A 13931-nucleotide genomic window follows, 5' to 3' on the forward strand; every position below is an offset into this window, starting at 1 on the left:
GTAAACTTGGATATGGCAGGAGACAAAATTAAATTTCTAATGATGAAGGATAGTTGGAAGAAAGGCAGGCAGGACAAGCGGCTCCCACCCTAAGAGGAGACCACCCTTTACACCATCCTGGAAGGATCCCTCCACCCTTTCCCATGTGATAGGTAGATGACAAAAACCCAGTCAGATGACAGGCGAATGAAGGATTAATCAGATTAAAACAGCCTGCCAACAAGCCCATAAAAAACCCTAGACTTAGAAACTCTGGTGGCAAACTTCTCAGGTCCCCTCCCTCTTCAGGAGCTTTGTACTATCACTCAATCAACTTTACTATTGCTCAATAAACTTTACTTTGCTGCCCACCACTCTTCATCTGGTCTACCTCTTCATTCTTCGAAGCATCATGACCAAGAACCATGGGTACCGATGGAGAAGAAATCCTCTAACACTAATAGATATGGGAGCTACTTATTCCACCCTTATAAAATACTCAGGTGTTATCTTTCAGTCCTCAATTCTCATCACCAGCATAGATAGGAACCCAAAGAAGAGACATTTCACTTACCCTTTAATTTGTTCTTTGGGTGACAATACCTTACCCACTCCTTTCTTGTTTTACCAATTGCCCCACTCCATTACTTAGAAGGGACATAATGACAAAGGTACAAACTAATATTTGCCTTTCTGAGATTGACCACCCCCTGCTGGCATTTTTGTCTTCTGAGCCCCAGTCCCCTTCAAACATCAAGGTCTCCATTTTTCAACTGGTGCCCCCTCAAGGTATGGGACACCACTGTTCTGGGGTGTTCTCTATCAGCACCCCTATAAGGATACAACTGAAAGATCCTCATTTCTTCTCCAGAAAATCCCAGGACCCCCTATGTCCAGAGGGCAGGCAGGGACTACACAGCCAATCATACAAAAATTCTTAGAAGCAGGACTTTTGCACCCCTGCAATTTACCTTGTAATACCCCCATCTTGGCAATAAAAAGTCTGATGGCTCATACAGAATGGTACAGGACCTAAGAGCTATCAACAAGGCTGTTATTCCTATTCACCCAATTGTTTCTAACCATTTATCCTCTTAAGACAGATCCCCTCAGACACTCTGGTATACTGTGCTAGATCTAAAAGATGCTTTCTTCTGCATCCCAGTGCACCCAGATTCCCAGTTCCTCTTTGCCTTTGAATTGCAGGACCCCTCCACCCAGGTTACTCAACAACTAACTTGGACTATCCTCCCTCAGAGATTTAGGGACAGTGCACATTTATTTGGACAGGCCCCAGCCAAGGATTTGTCCACCCTTCAGCTCCCCAGAGTCACTGCCTTACTTTAACATGTTGATGATTTACTTATCTGCATCCCCAATGAGAACACCTCCAACACAAATATAATCCGGTGCTTTGGAGCTTGGCCTTCTGTGGCTATAAGGTCTCCCCTTCAAAGGCCCAAATTTCCTTTCAGAAAGTTCAGTTCCTGACTGTATTAGTCCCAGGGATAGTCCCTGGGACTAAGAGCCTCTCTGACCACCATAAGGGTCTCATTTGAAATATTAAAACTCCCTCTACAAAACAGCAGCTGCATTCCTTTTTGGATATGGCTGGGTTTTGTAAAATGTGGATACTCCAATTTGGATTAATAACAAAGCCTCTTTATGAGGCCCTGAGGGGACCTGAGGAAGAGCCTTTGGAGTAGGACCCTGAAATGACAAAAGCTTTTGGGGTCCACAAACAGGCATTTACAATGGCCCCAGATTTGGCTCTGCCAGACCTCCAGAAGTCCTTCTCCTTATATGTGCATAAAAGGAGGAGAGTGACCCTTTGCTTCTTGATCCAAATGTTGGGACCTTCCCAATGTCTGGTCACATACCTAAGAATCTAAATTCTGTGGTGCAGGGATGGCCTCCTTGCCTCTAAGCACTGGTGCCCATGGCCCTTCTGATAGAATAAGCCTCTAAATTAACCTTGGGACAAGGCATAACTGTTTATATACCCCATCAGGTATTGGATACCCTAAATACCCTAAATTCATTGGATCTCCAATAGTAGAACTACAAAATAGCAAACCCTTTAATTAGAAACACCTGAACTAAATATTCAGCCATGTCAGACCCAAAATCCTGCCACCTTCTGCCAGATCTCACAACAAATGCCCCATTGAAACATTCTTGCCTAAAAACCATAGATTTTTACTTGTAGTGCCGGGCCAGATCTCCAGGATACACCTCTAGATAACCAAGAGGCTATATAATTCACAGATGGCAGCAGCTTCATAGTAGAAGGAGTGCAGGTCTCCAGGTATGCTATTAGCTTAACCAAAGTCATTGAGTCTGGACCTCTGCCAGGTGCCACTGCCTCAGCACAAAAGGCAGAATTAATTGCTCTTGCCCAAGCCTTCCAACTGGGCACAAAAATGAAACTAAACATATATACCTATTCAGCCTATGCCTTCCACATGGTCTATGCCTGTGCTGCTACTTGGAGAAAGAGGGGCCTCCTCACAGCCAAAATCTGCCAGTTAAACATGCCTCTGAGACTTTGGCCTTGCTAGAGGCAGTCATGCTCCCTGCCCAAATAGCTATTATTCATTGCAAGGCTCATCAAAAGGATAATGACTTGGTTTCAGTTGGAAGCAACAGAGCTGACAGATAAGCAAAGGCTTCAGGCCTCTCTGGTTCCCCATCTAAATCCTTTTTCCCCACAATATACTCAGGAAGAAACCCAAAAGCGTTGAAAAAGGGCTTTTTCCATACTCCAGAGGGTTGGCTCCAAGACCCGAATAATAAACCGTCACTCCCGGGAATGTTACAATAGAAATTTCTTAATAACTTATATCTGTAACCCATCTCAGGGTGAAGGCCCTTCAAGACCTAGTGCGATCTCTTTTCTTTGGCAAGGACATTCCCCCAACTCTGTTGGCTCTCTCCCAGGTGTGTTTTACCTGTTGTCACATCAACATGGAGGGGGCCCATAAACCTTCCCCCACTTCTTCAACTTATCCAAAGACAATGGACTCTACCAGGGAAGGATTGACAGATAGATTTTATGCACATGCCTCCCTGAAAGGGACTCAAGTATCTATTGGTCTTTGTAGACACCTTTACAAGATGGATTGAAGCCTTTCCCACTAAAACAGAGAGGGATTCAGAGGTCACCACCGCTCTTCTCCATCACAACCTTCCTGATTTGGGTTTCCCCACACCTTAGAGTCAGGCAATGGCTCTGCTTTTGTATCTCAAATAACACAAGGAGTTAGCAAAATCCTCCAGATATAAATCATCTGCATGCATCTTGGCATCCACAGTTCTCAGGGCAAGTTGGGTGACAACCAAACCATAAAAGGATTCTCAGAAAAATTATGCATGAAACTCACTCTTGGCCAACCCTCCTTCCCCTTGCATTAAGGTCACATATCACTCCAAACTCCACAACCCATCTTGTCCATTTGAGGTTCTTTATGGAAGACCTTTCCTCCAGACACGTCTTTTATTAGACCCCAAAAGCCACTATCTCACACAGTATGTTATATCCCTGGGGCAAACTGTCTGTGCCATTAATGACCACCAAAAACAGTACAGTCCAAAACCTGACCCCTCTTTCTCAGGTAACATATATCCACAACTTACAGCTGGGGATTTGGTATACATTAAGACTCTTCAGGACAAAAAGCCATTAAAACATGTCTAGACTGGGCCCTACCAAGTTCTCCTGACCACTCCAACAGTGGTAAAACTTCACAACTTCTCTGCATGGATCCATCTTTCCAGAATCAAGATACTCCAGGTCCAGGTGAGGAGCCCTCCACCAAGTACAGCTGTGACTGGGTTGGAGATCTACACCTGTTATTCAAACGAGACAGGTGATACACACCCAGGGGCATGGAGGCCCATGAATCTGGCCTATCACCAATCCCCACTTTCTCCCATTCAAGCATTCTATGATATTATCTTAGAAAAACTCCCTAAATACTTTCCTCATAAAACTCTCATGAGTTCTCCTTCCCAATCCCAAGACTTCATTCTTGGCCTTTTCCTTCAGGGTGACCTCTCTAAATTTACTTGGTCTGATATCATAACTTACCTGGAGCTGTCCTCCCCTTGATGTTCTGCTCTCACAATATAATCATCACCTCTTTTTGGTCTAATCTTTGTCTTTCTCATCATAACTTTCTTTTGGCTTCCTCCCATGAAACACAAGGATAGTTTTCCTGGAAAGAAACCTGTTCGTGGCTATCCTTACTCCTTCCCTCCTTAGGACCCCGGGCTTCAATACTCATACTCCTAATTATTAGTCCCCCTCTCATTAATCTCTTTGTTAAATTTGTCTCATCTAGTATCCAACAATTCCATATATGAATGATGGGTCCAACAGGGATTCCAGCCCATACCTCCAAAGGGTCCCCTCCCCCTAAGTCCCATGGACCTGGCCACCAAGGAATTTCACTCAAATAGCCTATCAGCATGTTAATATAATACCATACTCTGGTCTATAACTGCACAGAACCCCTCATGGACCAAAAAGTTTAGGTAGGGACATCTCTATGTCCCTCATTCAGCAGGAAGAAGCTACTGAAGATGAGACCTCCACCAAAATGCCAAAGATTTGTCATTGTTGATCAGTCAGGGAGTCATGTAGTGGCCACTTTTAGGCAATCAACTTGAACAATGGAAACCTGAGTAAGGTGTAAGGGCCCACAGTGACCTCCAACTCCCTGGCCAACTATAAACAGGCCCATTAGGTTACCTACCTAAAAATATCCATAAGCCCTAGCTGACCAATGGGTCATTAGGTACTGGACAGAGGTACCAAAAAAAGGAAAATTCCATACATTCCAATACCTCCTCACCTTCCCCTGAAAACCCCCACCCCATCACTGCCTTGTGGCAGTCTCTGCTTTGCAGTCCTGCCCACATTTCTTTGCAATGTATTCAATAAATTTATATCTCCTTTGTCCTTGGGTGAGTTCTTTCACCACCTGCACTACTAGGCTCCACCTGATCAGTTTGCCTCACATTTGGTGGTTCCCATCCAATCAGGATACCCTACATGGCCCTGGGTGTGCTGTGTACCCTACAGGACTTAAAAGTAATAAACCTTGTTTTATCAAAATTCCCTAATAGTTGTTGCTAAAGTGCATCTTGCAGTCATAATAATAACATACAGGCTAATCCAGCCACAACATTGGCTATGAGTGGGGGAAATGTCTGTGGGCCACAAAAGGTAGCACAGGCTTGGGTGAGTGCCCAAGGCATTTCTAGCCAATAACACTACTAACAATAGACTGAGGACAACATAAATAATTTGACATAGCAGTATGACGTGACTGTACTTGCAACTAAAGGGGAATGCCCTTTTGCTGTGATTGGCTTACTAACTGGCTTACCCAAGTGGGTAACACCATCTGGGAAGGCAGCACTGCTTGCTGGAGGTCCATCTCACTGCTGTGTGCTTTTGCATATTTCCTCTTCCATGTGTTGCCTGTGGTATCCATCCTAGAATGTCATTGCTGCCATAAAAATTCAACAATCTCCTCAGACCTTTAATCAAGACGATATGGTCTAATGGGATGATTAGACCACAATTATAAAGGTCTTAATTGACCATTACCATACATGAGGGACCTTTATGCCTGGGGCTAAGAAGAGCTAGCAAGGCTGGATTGGATTGCAAAGCTTTTGTTACCATCCAAGGAGAGACTTGGGCTCTCTCTATCTTAGGGACCAGGAAAATATATTCCTACAGATAAGAAGGGAGACCTCCTCTTGTGACTACTAAGTCAGTGAGTTGGTGGGACTATGCACCTTAACCTGAATGAAGTAGTCTTGTAACAGGAAACTAATGGCCTTGGAAAAGGGGAAATGCAGCAGAGGCCTGCAGTCTCTGCATCACTACTTCACTCAATGCTGTTGCACTTCATCCTCAGACCCAGTGGGATTCCAGGCCCAATCCCTGGTGTTATGTTCCTAAAGAATCAATGGAAAAATGTAAATGTCCTGAACATCTTGTGTCAGCACCTTCTAAGAACCCTGAAGAGGTATAGTTTTTTGATAAATGCAGAACCCTATGAAAGCATCCTGGACATTGCTTAGTGCTGTGGCACTCTGATGTGCACAGGCTCTGGTATTAGGCGCCACAGGCTTAGAGGCTTTTCCCAGAAAGGTAGATTGGGATATCCTGCAAAGGGAGGTGGCCACCTATGACAGGGCTTACAGGGGCCCACAGATTTTTTCTAGTAACAACATGTAAAGTGGTTAACATGTAGGAGAAAGTCAGGAAGAAACTGAGATCAGAAACTAGACCTTGAAATATCAACCTTCCTTAAAGATTTTGTGCAGCAACAAATAGTGAAGGGAGCCAACTCTTTTTTTTTTCAAAAAAAACTTTTTCAATAAAACTTTATTTACAAAAACAGACAGCAGGCTATATTTTCCCTATGGGGTGTTGTTTTCCAACCCCCATCCTAGAAGACTAAAATGCTTTCCAAAGCATATATATATACATACACATACTCAGAGAAATGACACGTATTGTCTTATCTCTTCCACTCCCTGATTTCTCATGTTTTCCAAAAATGGTCAGAACAATGTTTTCTATCCCACATGCTCTTCTGCAAAGACACTTTGCTACTCCCTCATCGAGAGATGGAATATACTTCTCTAACTCACCTGAATCTAGGTTGTTACTAGCTTGTGACTGCTTTGACCAATATGATATGGTGGAAGTAATGCTTTACTTCCTGCCCCTTGGAATGCTCATTCTGAGGGAAGCCAGTCACATGTAATAAGTTCAAATACCTTGAGACCACCACGTTGTGAGGAAGCTCAAGCTGGTCACATGAAGAGAAAACAATGCTGCTAGCCCCCTTATTCAGCCATCCACTTCTAGGTGCCAGATATGTGAATGAAGAAGCCATCTTGGATACTCCAGCTCCAGCAGGTGCCACTGGAAGAACAATCCAGACATATTGCCTCATTTAAGTTGTCCCAGCCTTCCAATCATTCAGGCCATCCCAGGTGAGGCCACAGATACTGTGGAACAGAGATGAACTGTTGCCCACTATTCCCTACAGGACTTCTTGACTTGTCAGATCAAAGAGTTGCTGCTTTACTCCACTAAAGGTGGTTTGTTAAGAGATAATTGATAGCACACCCTATCCTTCTTACTACTACCACCGCCATCACTGTATCAATTTGCTAGGGCTGGCATTATAAACTACCCCAGACTGGGTGGCTTAAACAACAACAACAACAACAACAACAAAATTGTCTTATAGTTCTGGAGGCTAGAAATCCAAAATCAAGGTGTCAACAAGGTTGGTTCCTTCTGAGGGCTGTGAGAAAGGATCTGATCCAGACCTCTGTCCTTGGGTTGGAGATGGCCACCTTGGGAGCCAACTCTTTACTGCAGGTTTTTGAAATGATATCTGAATTGTTATTCATAACTCCTTAAATGTGTCAACTGGTCAGTATCTCTAAAATCCATAACTTTCTCAAAGATCCTTCTGGGGGGTGCCTGGGCAGCTCAGTTGGTTAAGTGTCTGCCTTCAGCTCAGGTCATGATCTCCAGGTCCTGGGATCAAGCCCCACACCGGGCTTCCAACTCGGCAGGGAGCCTGCTTCTCCTTCTCCCTCTGCCCCTCCCCCTGCCTGTGCTCTCTCTGTCTCTCTCAAATGAATAAATAAAATCTTTAAAAACAAACAAACAAAAAATCCTTCTGGGTTTTACGCTCTTTTCCTCTGAATGCCACAGATCCTTAGCCTCCTTGACTTTCTCCTGAAGAAAGAAGAACCAGGAAGCATGCCTCATGAGGTGTCCCTGACATCAGTGGAAAGGGTGACCAGTTATGGAGGTCAAGGAGGCCTCTACTGAATTTGAAGAGGGAGAAACTGTTGCTGGGTGGACTGGGGAGACCCTGGGGCCCTGAGGCCTCCACCACGCCTGTCCCCAGGATGTCACTGGAGGATCGTGGTCTCCTGGCAAGAAAGAATTCAAGGATGGACCAGACACTGTGGTTGAATGTTGCAAGTGGGAAAGTTTATTAAAGTGAAAGTACACCCTCAAGATGGGAGAGCAGGCAGGGAGACCTGTGCACAGGGTTGCACCCTGGGGCATGTGGTTCCCCCAGGAGTCCACATATATAATTTCACCCAATCCCACACTAGAGCCAGAAAGGCAATAAGCCTTATTGGCTAGAATAGCAGATACCATGGTAGACCCCAAAGATCTCTATCTTTTATTGACAGTTGTTTACTAAGGGATGGAATATTTATTATTTGGAGAGGGGATTTCTTTGAGAGCAGGACTTCATACCTTTTCTCCCTTATTTGGTCAGGTTTCCAGCCTTCTTTGTCTTGGGCCTGTCTGGTTTGATCTGGCTTCTTATGGCTTTGTTTTTGGAGTGCTTCCAGGATAGGTCTCTAACTTTCCTGATAGCTGGCCATGACTCCCCCTTTGCTGGCCTCCCATCATCCTGTTAAAGCCTACTTAGCTTCATACTCTAAGATTCTCCCACCAAGTACTCTGGGCCCTTAAACTATCTTAAGGGAAAATGGATGATGATCCATCTTCTGTAACTACTTCATGCTGGTGTGGGACATTGACCCTGCCTGAGATTTTCAGGAGTCCTTGCTGTCTAAGTTTTAGGAAATCTGGATGGACAGTGGGGAGTAAAAGGATGTCGTAGATTGGTCCAGAGGGTGTTGATAGGTTTCATCTTGAAGGGGAACAAGTTGGAGTCCCTGGCAAATAATCATTCATAAAGGAAATTGTTGGAGTCTGAAAGAGACAAATTTGACAAGATTAAGCAAACAAGGTCCAAAAAGAAAAAGTAATAATATAGCCACTATTGGACCAAAAAGCAGCAAATCAGGTTATAGATGGAAGTGCCTCATGTACAGCATTTCAAATATTATTAGTAATGTCAGTTCCTTTGGTCATTTGATGGAACCATTTGGCTTGGCCATATAATTTTCAGATGTTTTCTTCTACCTGTCCAGTGGTATTGAGATAGGTGCAACATGTCTGTTAATCAGCACATACTTCACCTTGTTCAGCCAATAAGTAATCCAAAGCCAGCCTGTTGTCCATAACCACATTAGCCGAAGATTGGAGAGATCTGAGAAAGTGGATGTGGTGAAAGTAAAAGCTAATCTTTCTAACACTGCTCTCAGATTTTTCAGGGTGGTTTCATGATAGGCAAATCCCCCCAAGTGGCTAAAGCATGATGGTACCTGATATTCCAGCCAATAAGGCATATTGCCCTTCAGGCTCTAGTGTGGGATTGGGTGAAATTATATATGTGGACTCCTGGGGGAACCACATGCCCCAGGGTGCAACTCCCAATGTTTGAGGTCATCAGTGTATAGAAACCCTAGAGCCAATGCAGTTTGGGTAAAGACTGGCTGTTGTAGGTTGTAAGAAGGATGTCCACAGATAACAAGATAGTTGGGAGGGGTACATAGGATGATGGGATATCTCACTGTTCCCAGTTTCTGGAGCTTCAGGGCCCACTTGGAAGAGTTATTATGTGTGCAGTTGGGGTGTAAAACTCCTCCTTTTATTCTGAGGAGCTTATGAGTATGGTTGAAGAGGGTAAAATTAGAGTAATCAGGAATATGGAGTGGTGTCCACCTGGGCCAGGATCCAAAATGTGGGTATATTATTGGGGATCATGTGGATAGCTGGATCTGGCATAAGCCCAATGGTTGGCATTACAATCTGTATTATTTCTATTTTCCAAGCAAGCACACCACATTTTGTACTTAGTGCAGCACTGAATTGAGACATTGGAAAACTGTCTGATGGTCCAAGAATCTTGAGTTGCTTCATAAAGAGGTGTTATACTGGGAGAAAAAGCGGGATAAAAAAGGGGTAAGAAGGACCTTCTTGAGGATGTAAAAGGCAGATCCAACAGCTGGAAACATTATTCCTCTGGGAGATTACATATTGGGAAGATTTAAGAGATAGTTTTCCTTCCACCCCTATGGACCTGCCTGGATTAGAAGTGATGAGAACAACAACAACAAAAATATGACTCTGAGAACTATGTCTGAGGATTAACAGGAAAGTCAGTTAAAAGGTCCAAGTAGGCAAAGGTTTGCAAAGAGGAGAACCAGTATAAGAAAAATACAAGCAATAGCTAACAATACAAAACAAATATTCATAGTGGGAAGTCAACCACTTTTTGTAGATGTAGTGGAGATCTCTCACAAGATCACAGAAATAGGGTGGAATGCCCTCAGTCTTTGGTTATGGGGAGTCTGGAGCCACTTATTTTATTCTAGACACATGAAACCAGCTTATTATGCTTTGAAGCTGAACTGCTGTTAGAGTGCTAAGAAGAACCTGGTAGGGTCCCAACAAGAACCTGATAGAGTCCCTTCCATTTGGGGTCTAACTGATCTGAAGGTGAGCCCTCTTTCCAGTTTTTTAATAAAACCATGTCTCCTGGCTTGATCTGGGCAGGAACAAGCTCTTTCTTTTTTTTTTTTTTTTAAGATTTTATTTATTTAATTCAGAGAGAGAGAGAGAGGGAGCACACAAGTGGTGGGGAGGGGGAGAGGGAGAGGGAGAAGCAGACTCCCCACTGAGCAGGGAGCCCAACATGGGACTCGATCCCAGGACCCTGATCACGACCTGAGCCGAAGGCAGATGGAACAAGCTCTTTCTTAAGCACAAGCAAAACTTTGTTGTCATGGTCCATGATAGCCTATTGTACCTGTCCTAGATTGATTAAATATTTTATAAATTCATGGGTTTCTGAATCAAATAGCAAATCTGCTCTAAAGAAAGGCCTCTATATAGTATTTCAAAGGAGCTGAGTTGGATGTCTCTTTTTGGGGCCATTCTGATTCTCATGGGCATGAGTCTTGTCCAGGATTCTGGGGTTTCCTGGACAATTTTGGCCAAGATTTTTTAAAGTTTGATTAACCCTCACAAACTTTCCTGAGAATTGGGGTCTCCAGGCAGTGTGGAGGTGGCAGTGACTTTCCAAGGCTGAAGACATATGTTGAGTAACCTTTGTAATAAAGGATGGGCTGTTACCCCTATGCAGAGACTTTGAAAATATGGGAAACTTTCCTTTAGTAGGGCTTTTACTACTTCTTGAGCTTTTTCTGTTCTAGAAGGATAAACCTCTATCCAACCAGTGAAGGTATCCAAAGACTAGGGGATATTTATATCCCTGAGATGGGGGCATCTGAGTGAAATTTATCTGTCAGTCCTCTTCAGGGTATGTGCCTCACCTTTGGATGGGTTGGAGGAGTGAAATGGTCTAAGTCCTGCCCCAGAGGTGTTTTTGTAGCATAGATCATGGGCCCTGGTGACTTCTTTGATCACCCATGACAGGCTGATTCCTGAAAAGACTCCATCAACTATGGAGGTTAATGCTTCTCTTCCCAAATGAGAGGAGTTGTGTATTGCCTTAATAATTTTCCACTGGGATGCCTGGGGAAGCATTACCTTTTGGTTTTGTGTTCATCACACCCTCAGAATCTAGTTGATAGCCTTACTGATGAGCTCAATTTATTTACAGATATCCTTTGTTGGATGATTGGTCCATGAGGGAGTAAAGCTGCCTGTATTGGGAGTGCTGCCAAGGTTGAGCTTTTAGCCATGTTGTCTGCTAAATTGTTTCCTGCAATAATATCAGTATTTCCCTTTTGATGGTCTCTGCAATGGATTACAGCCACTTTTATAGGCTCTTGTACTGCTTGTAACAAATCAAGGATCTCTTGGTGATGTATGGGGAAGTTTTTTGGCAGCCCCCTTTCTTGCCAAATGCAGTATGGTCGTGGAGAACAAGAAAGACACACTTAGAGTCGGTGTAGATGTTAGCTCTTCTGCCCTTTTCTAGTTTTAAGGCTCTAGTTAAGGCAATAAGCTCAGCCTTTCGTGCCAGTGTACCGGGAACAGATCTCTTGCTTCTATGATCTGGTGAGGGTCTACCATGGCATATCCAGCCCTTTTGATTCCTTCTTGTACAAAACTGCTGCCATTGGTAAACCATATGTTGTCTGAGTTATCCAAGGGCTGGTCTTTTAAATCTGGATTACTGGAGTAGACCAGTTCTATGGTTTCCACACAGGATTCATCTTTTAGATGGCAGGAGGGTAGCCAGGTTAAGAATTTGGCACACTTTAGGGACACCAGGGTGGCTCAGTTGGTTAAGTGTCTGCCTTCAGCTCGGGTCCTGGGATCAATCCCCACATTAGGCTCCCTGCTCAGGGGGGATTCTGCTTCTCCCTCTCACTCTCCCTCTGGTCATGCTCTCCCTCTCTCTCAAAAAAAAAAAAAAAACAAACAAACAAAAAAAAGAATTTGGTGTACTTTAATGATCACCTCTGGAGAATCTAGAAGTAGAGCCTAGTTTAGTAAGGTGTCCTCCTGTTAGCCGTTAATGGTCTTTAATATCTAGGACTCCCTGTACCTGGTATGGAATTTGTACTTACAGGGACTGAACTAGGGTTAACGTGGTGGCTTCTGCCATCAGAGGCTCAGTAACAGTGACTTCCCTCAGGCATCCCAGTCACATGGCTCCCACTGTGTCCAGTTGTTTAGAAAAATAGGCCACTGGCTGTGGGGCCAGTCCTGTTTTGATAAGTACCCCCAGGGATACCCCTTGCTTTTTGGCCACAAATAATGTGCAGGGCTTTTCAAGATTAGGAATTCCCAGTGCAAGGGCTTTTATGAGCAGGCTCTTCATTCTTTGAAAAGCTTCTTTTTGTTTTCCTGACCACTCAAGCAGGTCATTGTCTGGGCCTTTCAAAACTTCATATAGGAGTTTGGTTATCAATCCAAACCCTGGAATCCAGACTGGGGAAGAGCCTGCCCTTCCTAGGAACATCCTAAGCTACTTTTTTGTTTGTGATGGGCTTACATGTGGTATGACTTCTTTGCACTTCACAAGAAGTGCTTACCTTCCTGGCATCAGAGCATACCCCAAATAAGTTAATTCCTGTTTGGAAATTTGGACCTTTGTTGGGGCAACTCTATGCACTCATTCTCCCAGGAAGTTTAGACTTGTATGGTATTTTTATCTGATTCTTCCTTGGAAGGGACACAGATGAGTATATCATCTACATACTTCAAGAGAGCTCCAGTGGTTTAAATTAAACTCTCTGAGTTCTCTGGCAAGAGCATTCCCAGATAGGTAGTGACTGTAAATCTCTGTGGTAGGACTGTCCATGTATACTGTTGAGTTACATTGGTAGATGTATCAGTCCATTCAAAAGCTGGGACTATGGATATAACGGTATGCAAAAGAAAGCATCTTTAAGATCCAGGACTGTGAACCAAGTGTGTCTTCAGGTATCTGGGCTAAGATAGTGTAGGTATTAGGCATAATAGGGTGGAGGGGAATGACAGCCCCATTTATAGCCTGGAGGTCCTGGACCATCCAGTACTCTCCATTTGGTTTTAAAACTGGTAGGATGGGAGAATTATAGGGAGAATGGCATGGGACTAGGAGGCCATGTTTTAGGAACTTGTCTATTAAGGACTGGAGGCCTTGTCAGGCTTCAAGTTTCATGGGGTACTGGTGTTTGTAGGACTAAGTATTTTTGTCCTTTAAGGTAATTGTTGCAGGTGTTACAAATATTGCTTTTCCTGGAATTCCTTTTTCCCATACCTGGGGATTAATTCAGTCCCAGATTTGTGGGGAAATATTATCAGGAGGGTCTTTACTGGGGGAGGGCACAGGCTAACCAGGAAGAGGACTTTGTTTCTGGGAGGTTGAGGGTATCTCCAAGGGTTGATAAGAAATCCCGTCCCAGTAGAGGCCTTGGGCATTCTGGCATGATCCGGAATTTGAGTTATGAGATAATTTCCCCATAAACAAAGTAAGGGTTGGGTGAGATATTTTGATTTTGGCTTTCCCTCTACTCTAACAATAAAGCAGTTCAGGGATCCAGAATGGGAAGTAAGGGCTGAATGTGTGGTTCCC

This window comes from Neomonachus schauinslandi, chromosome 9, assembly GCF_002201575.2.
Source record: "Neomonachus schauinslandi chromosome 9, ASM220157v2, whole genome shotgun sequence".
Classification (NCBI taxonomy): Eukaryota; Metazoa; Chordata; class Mammalia; order Carnivora; family Phocidae; genus Neomonachus; species Neomonachus schauinslandi.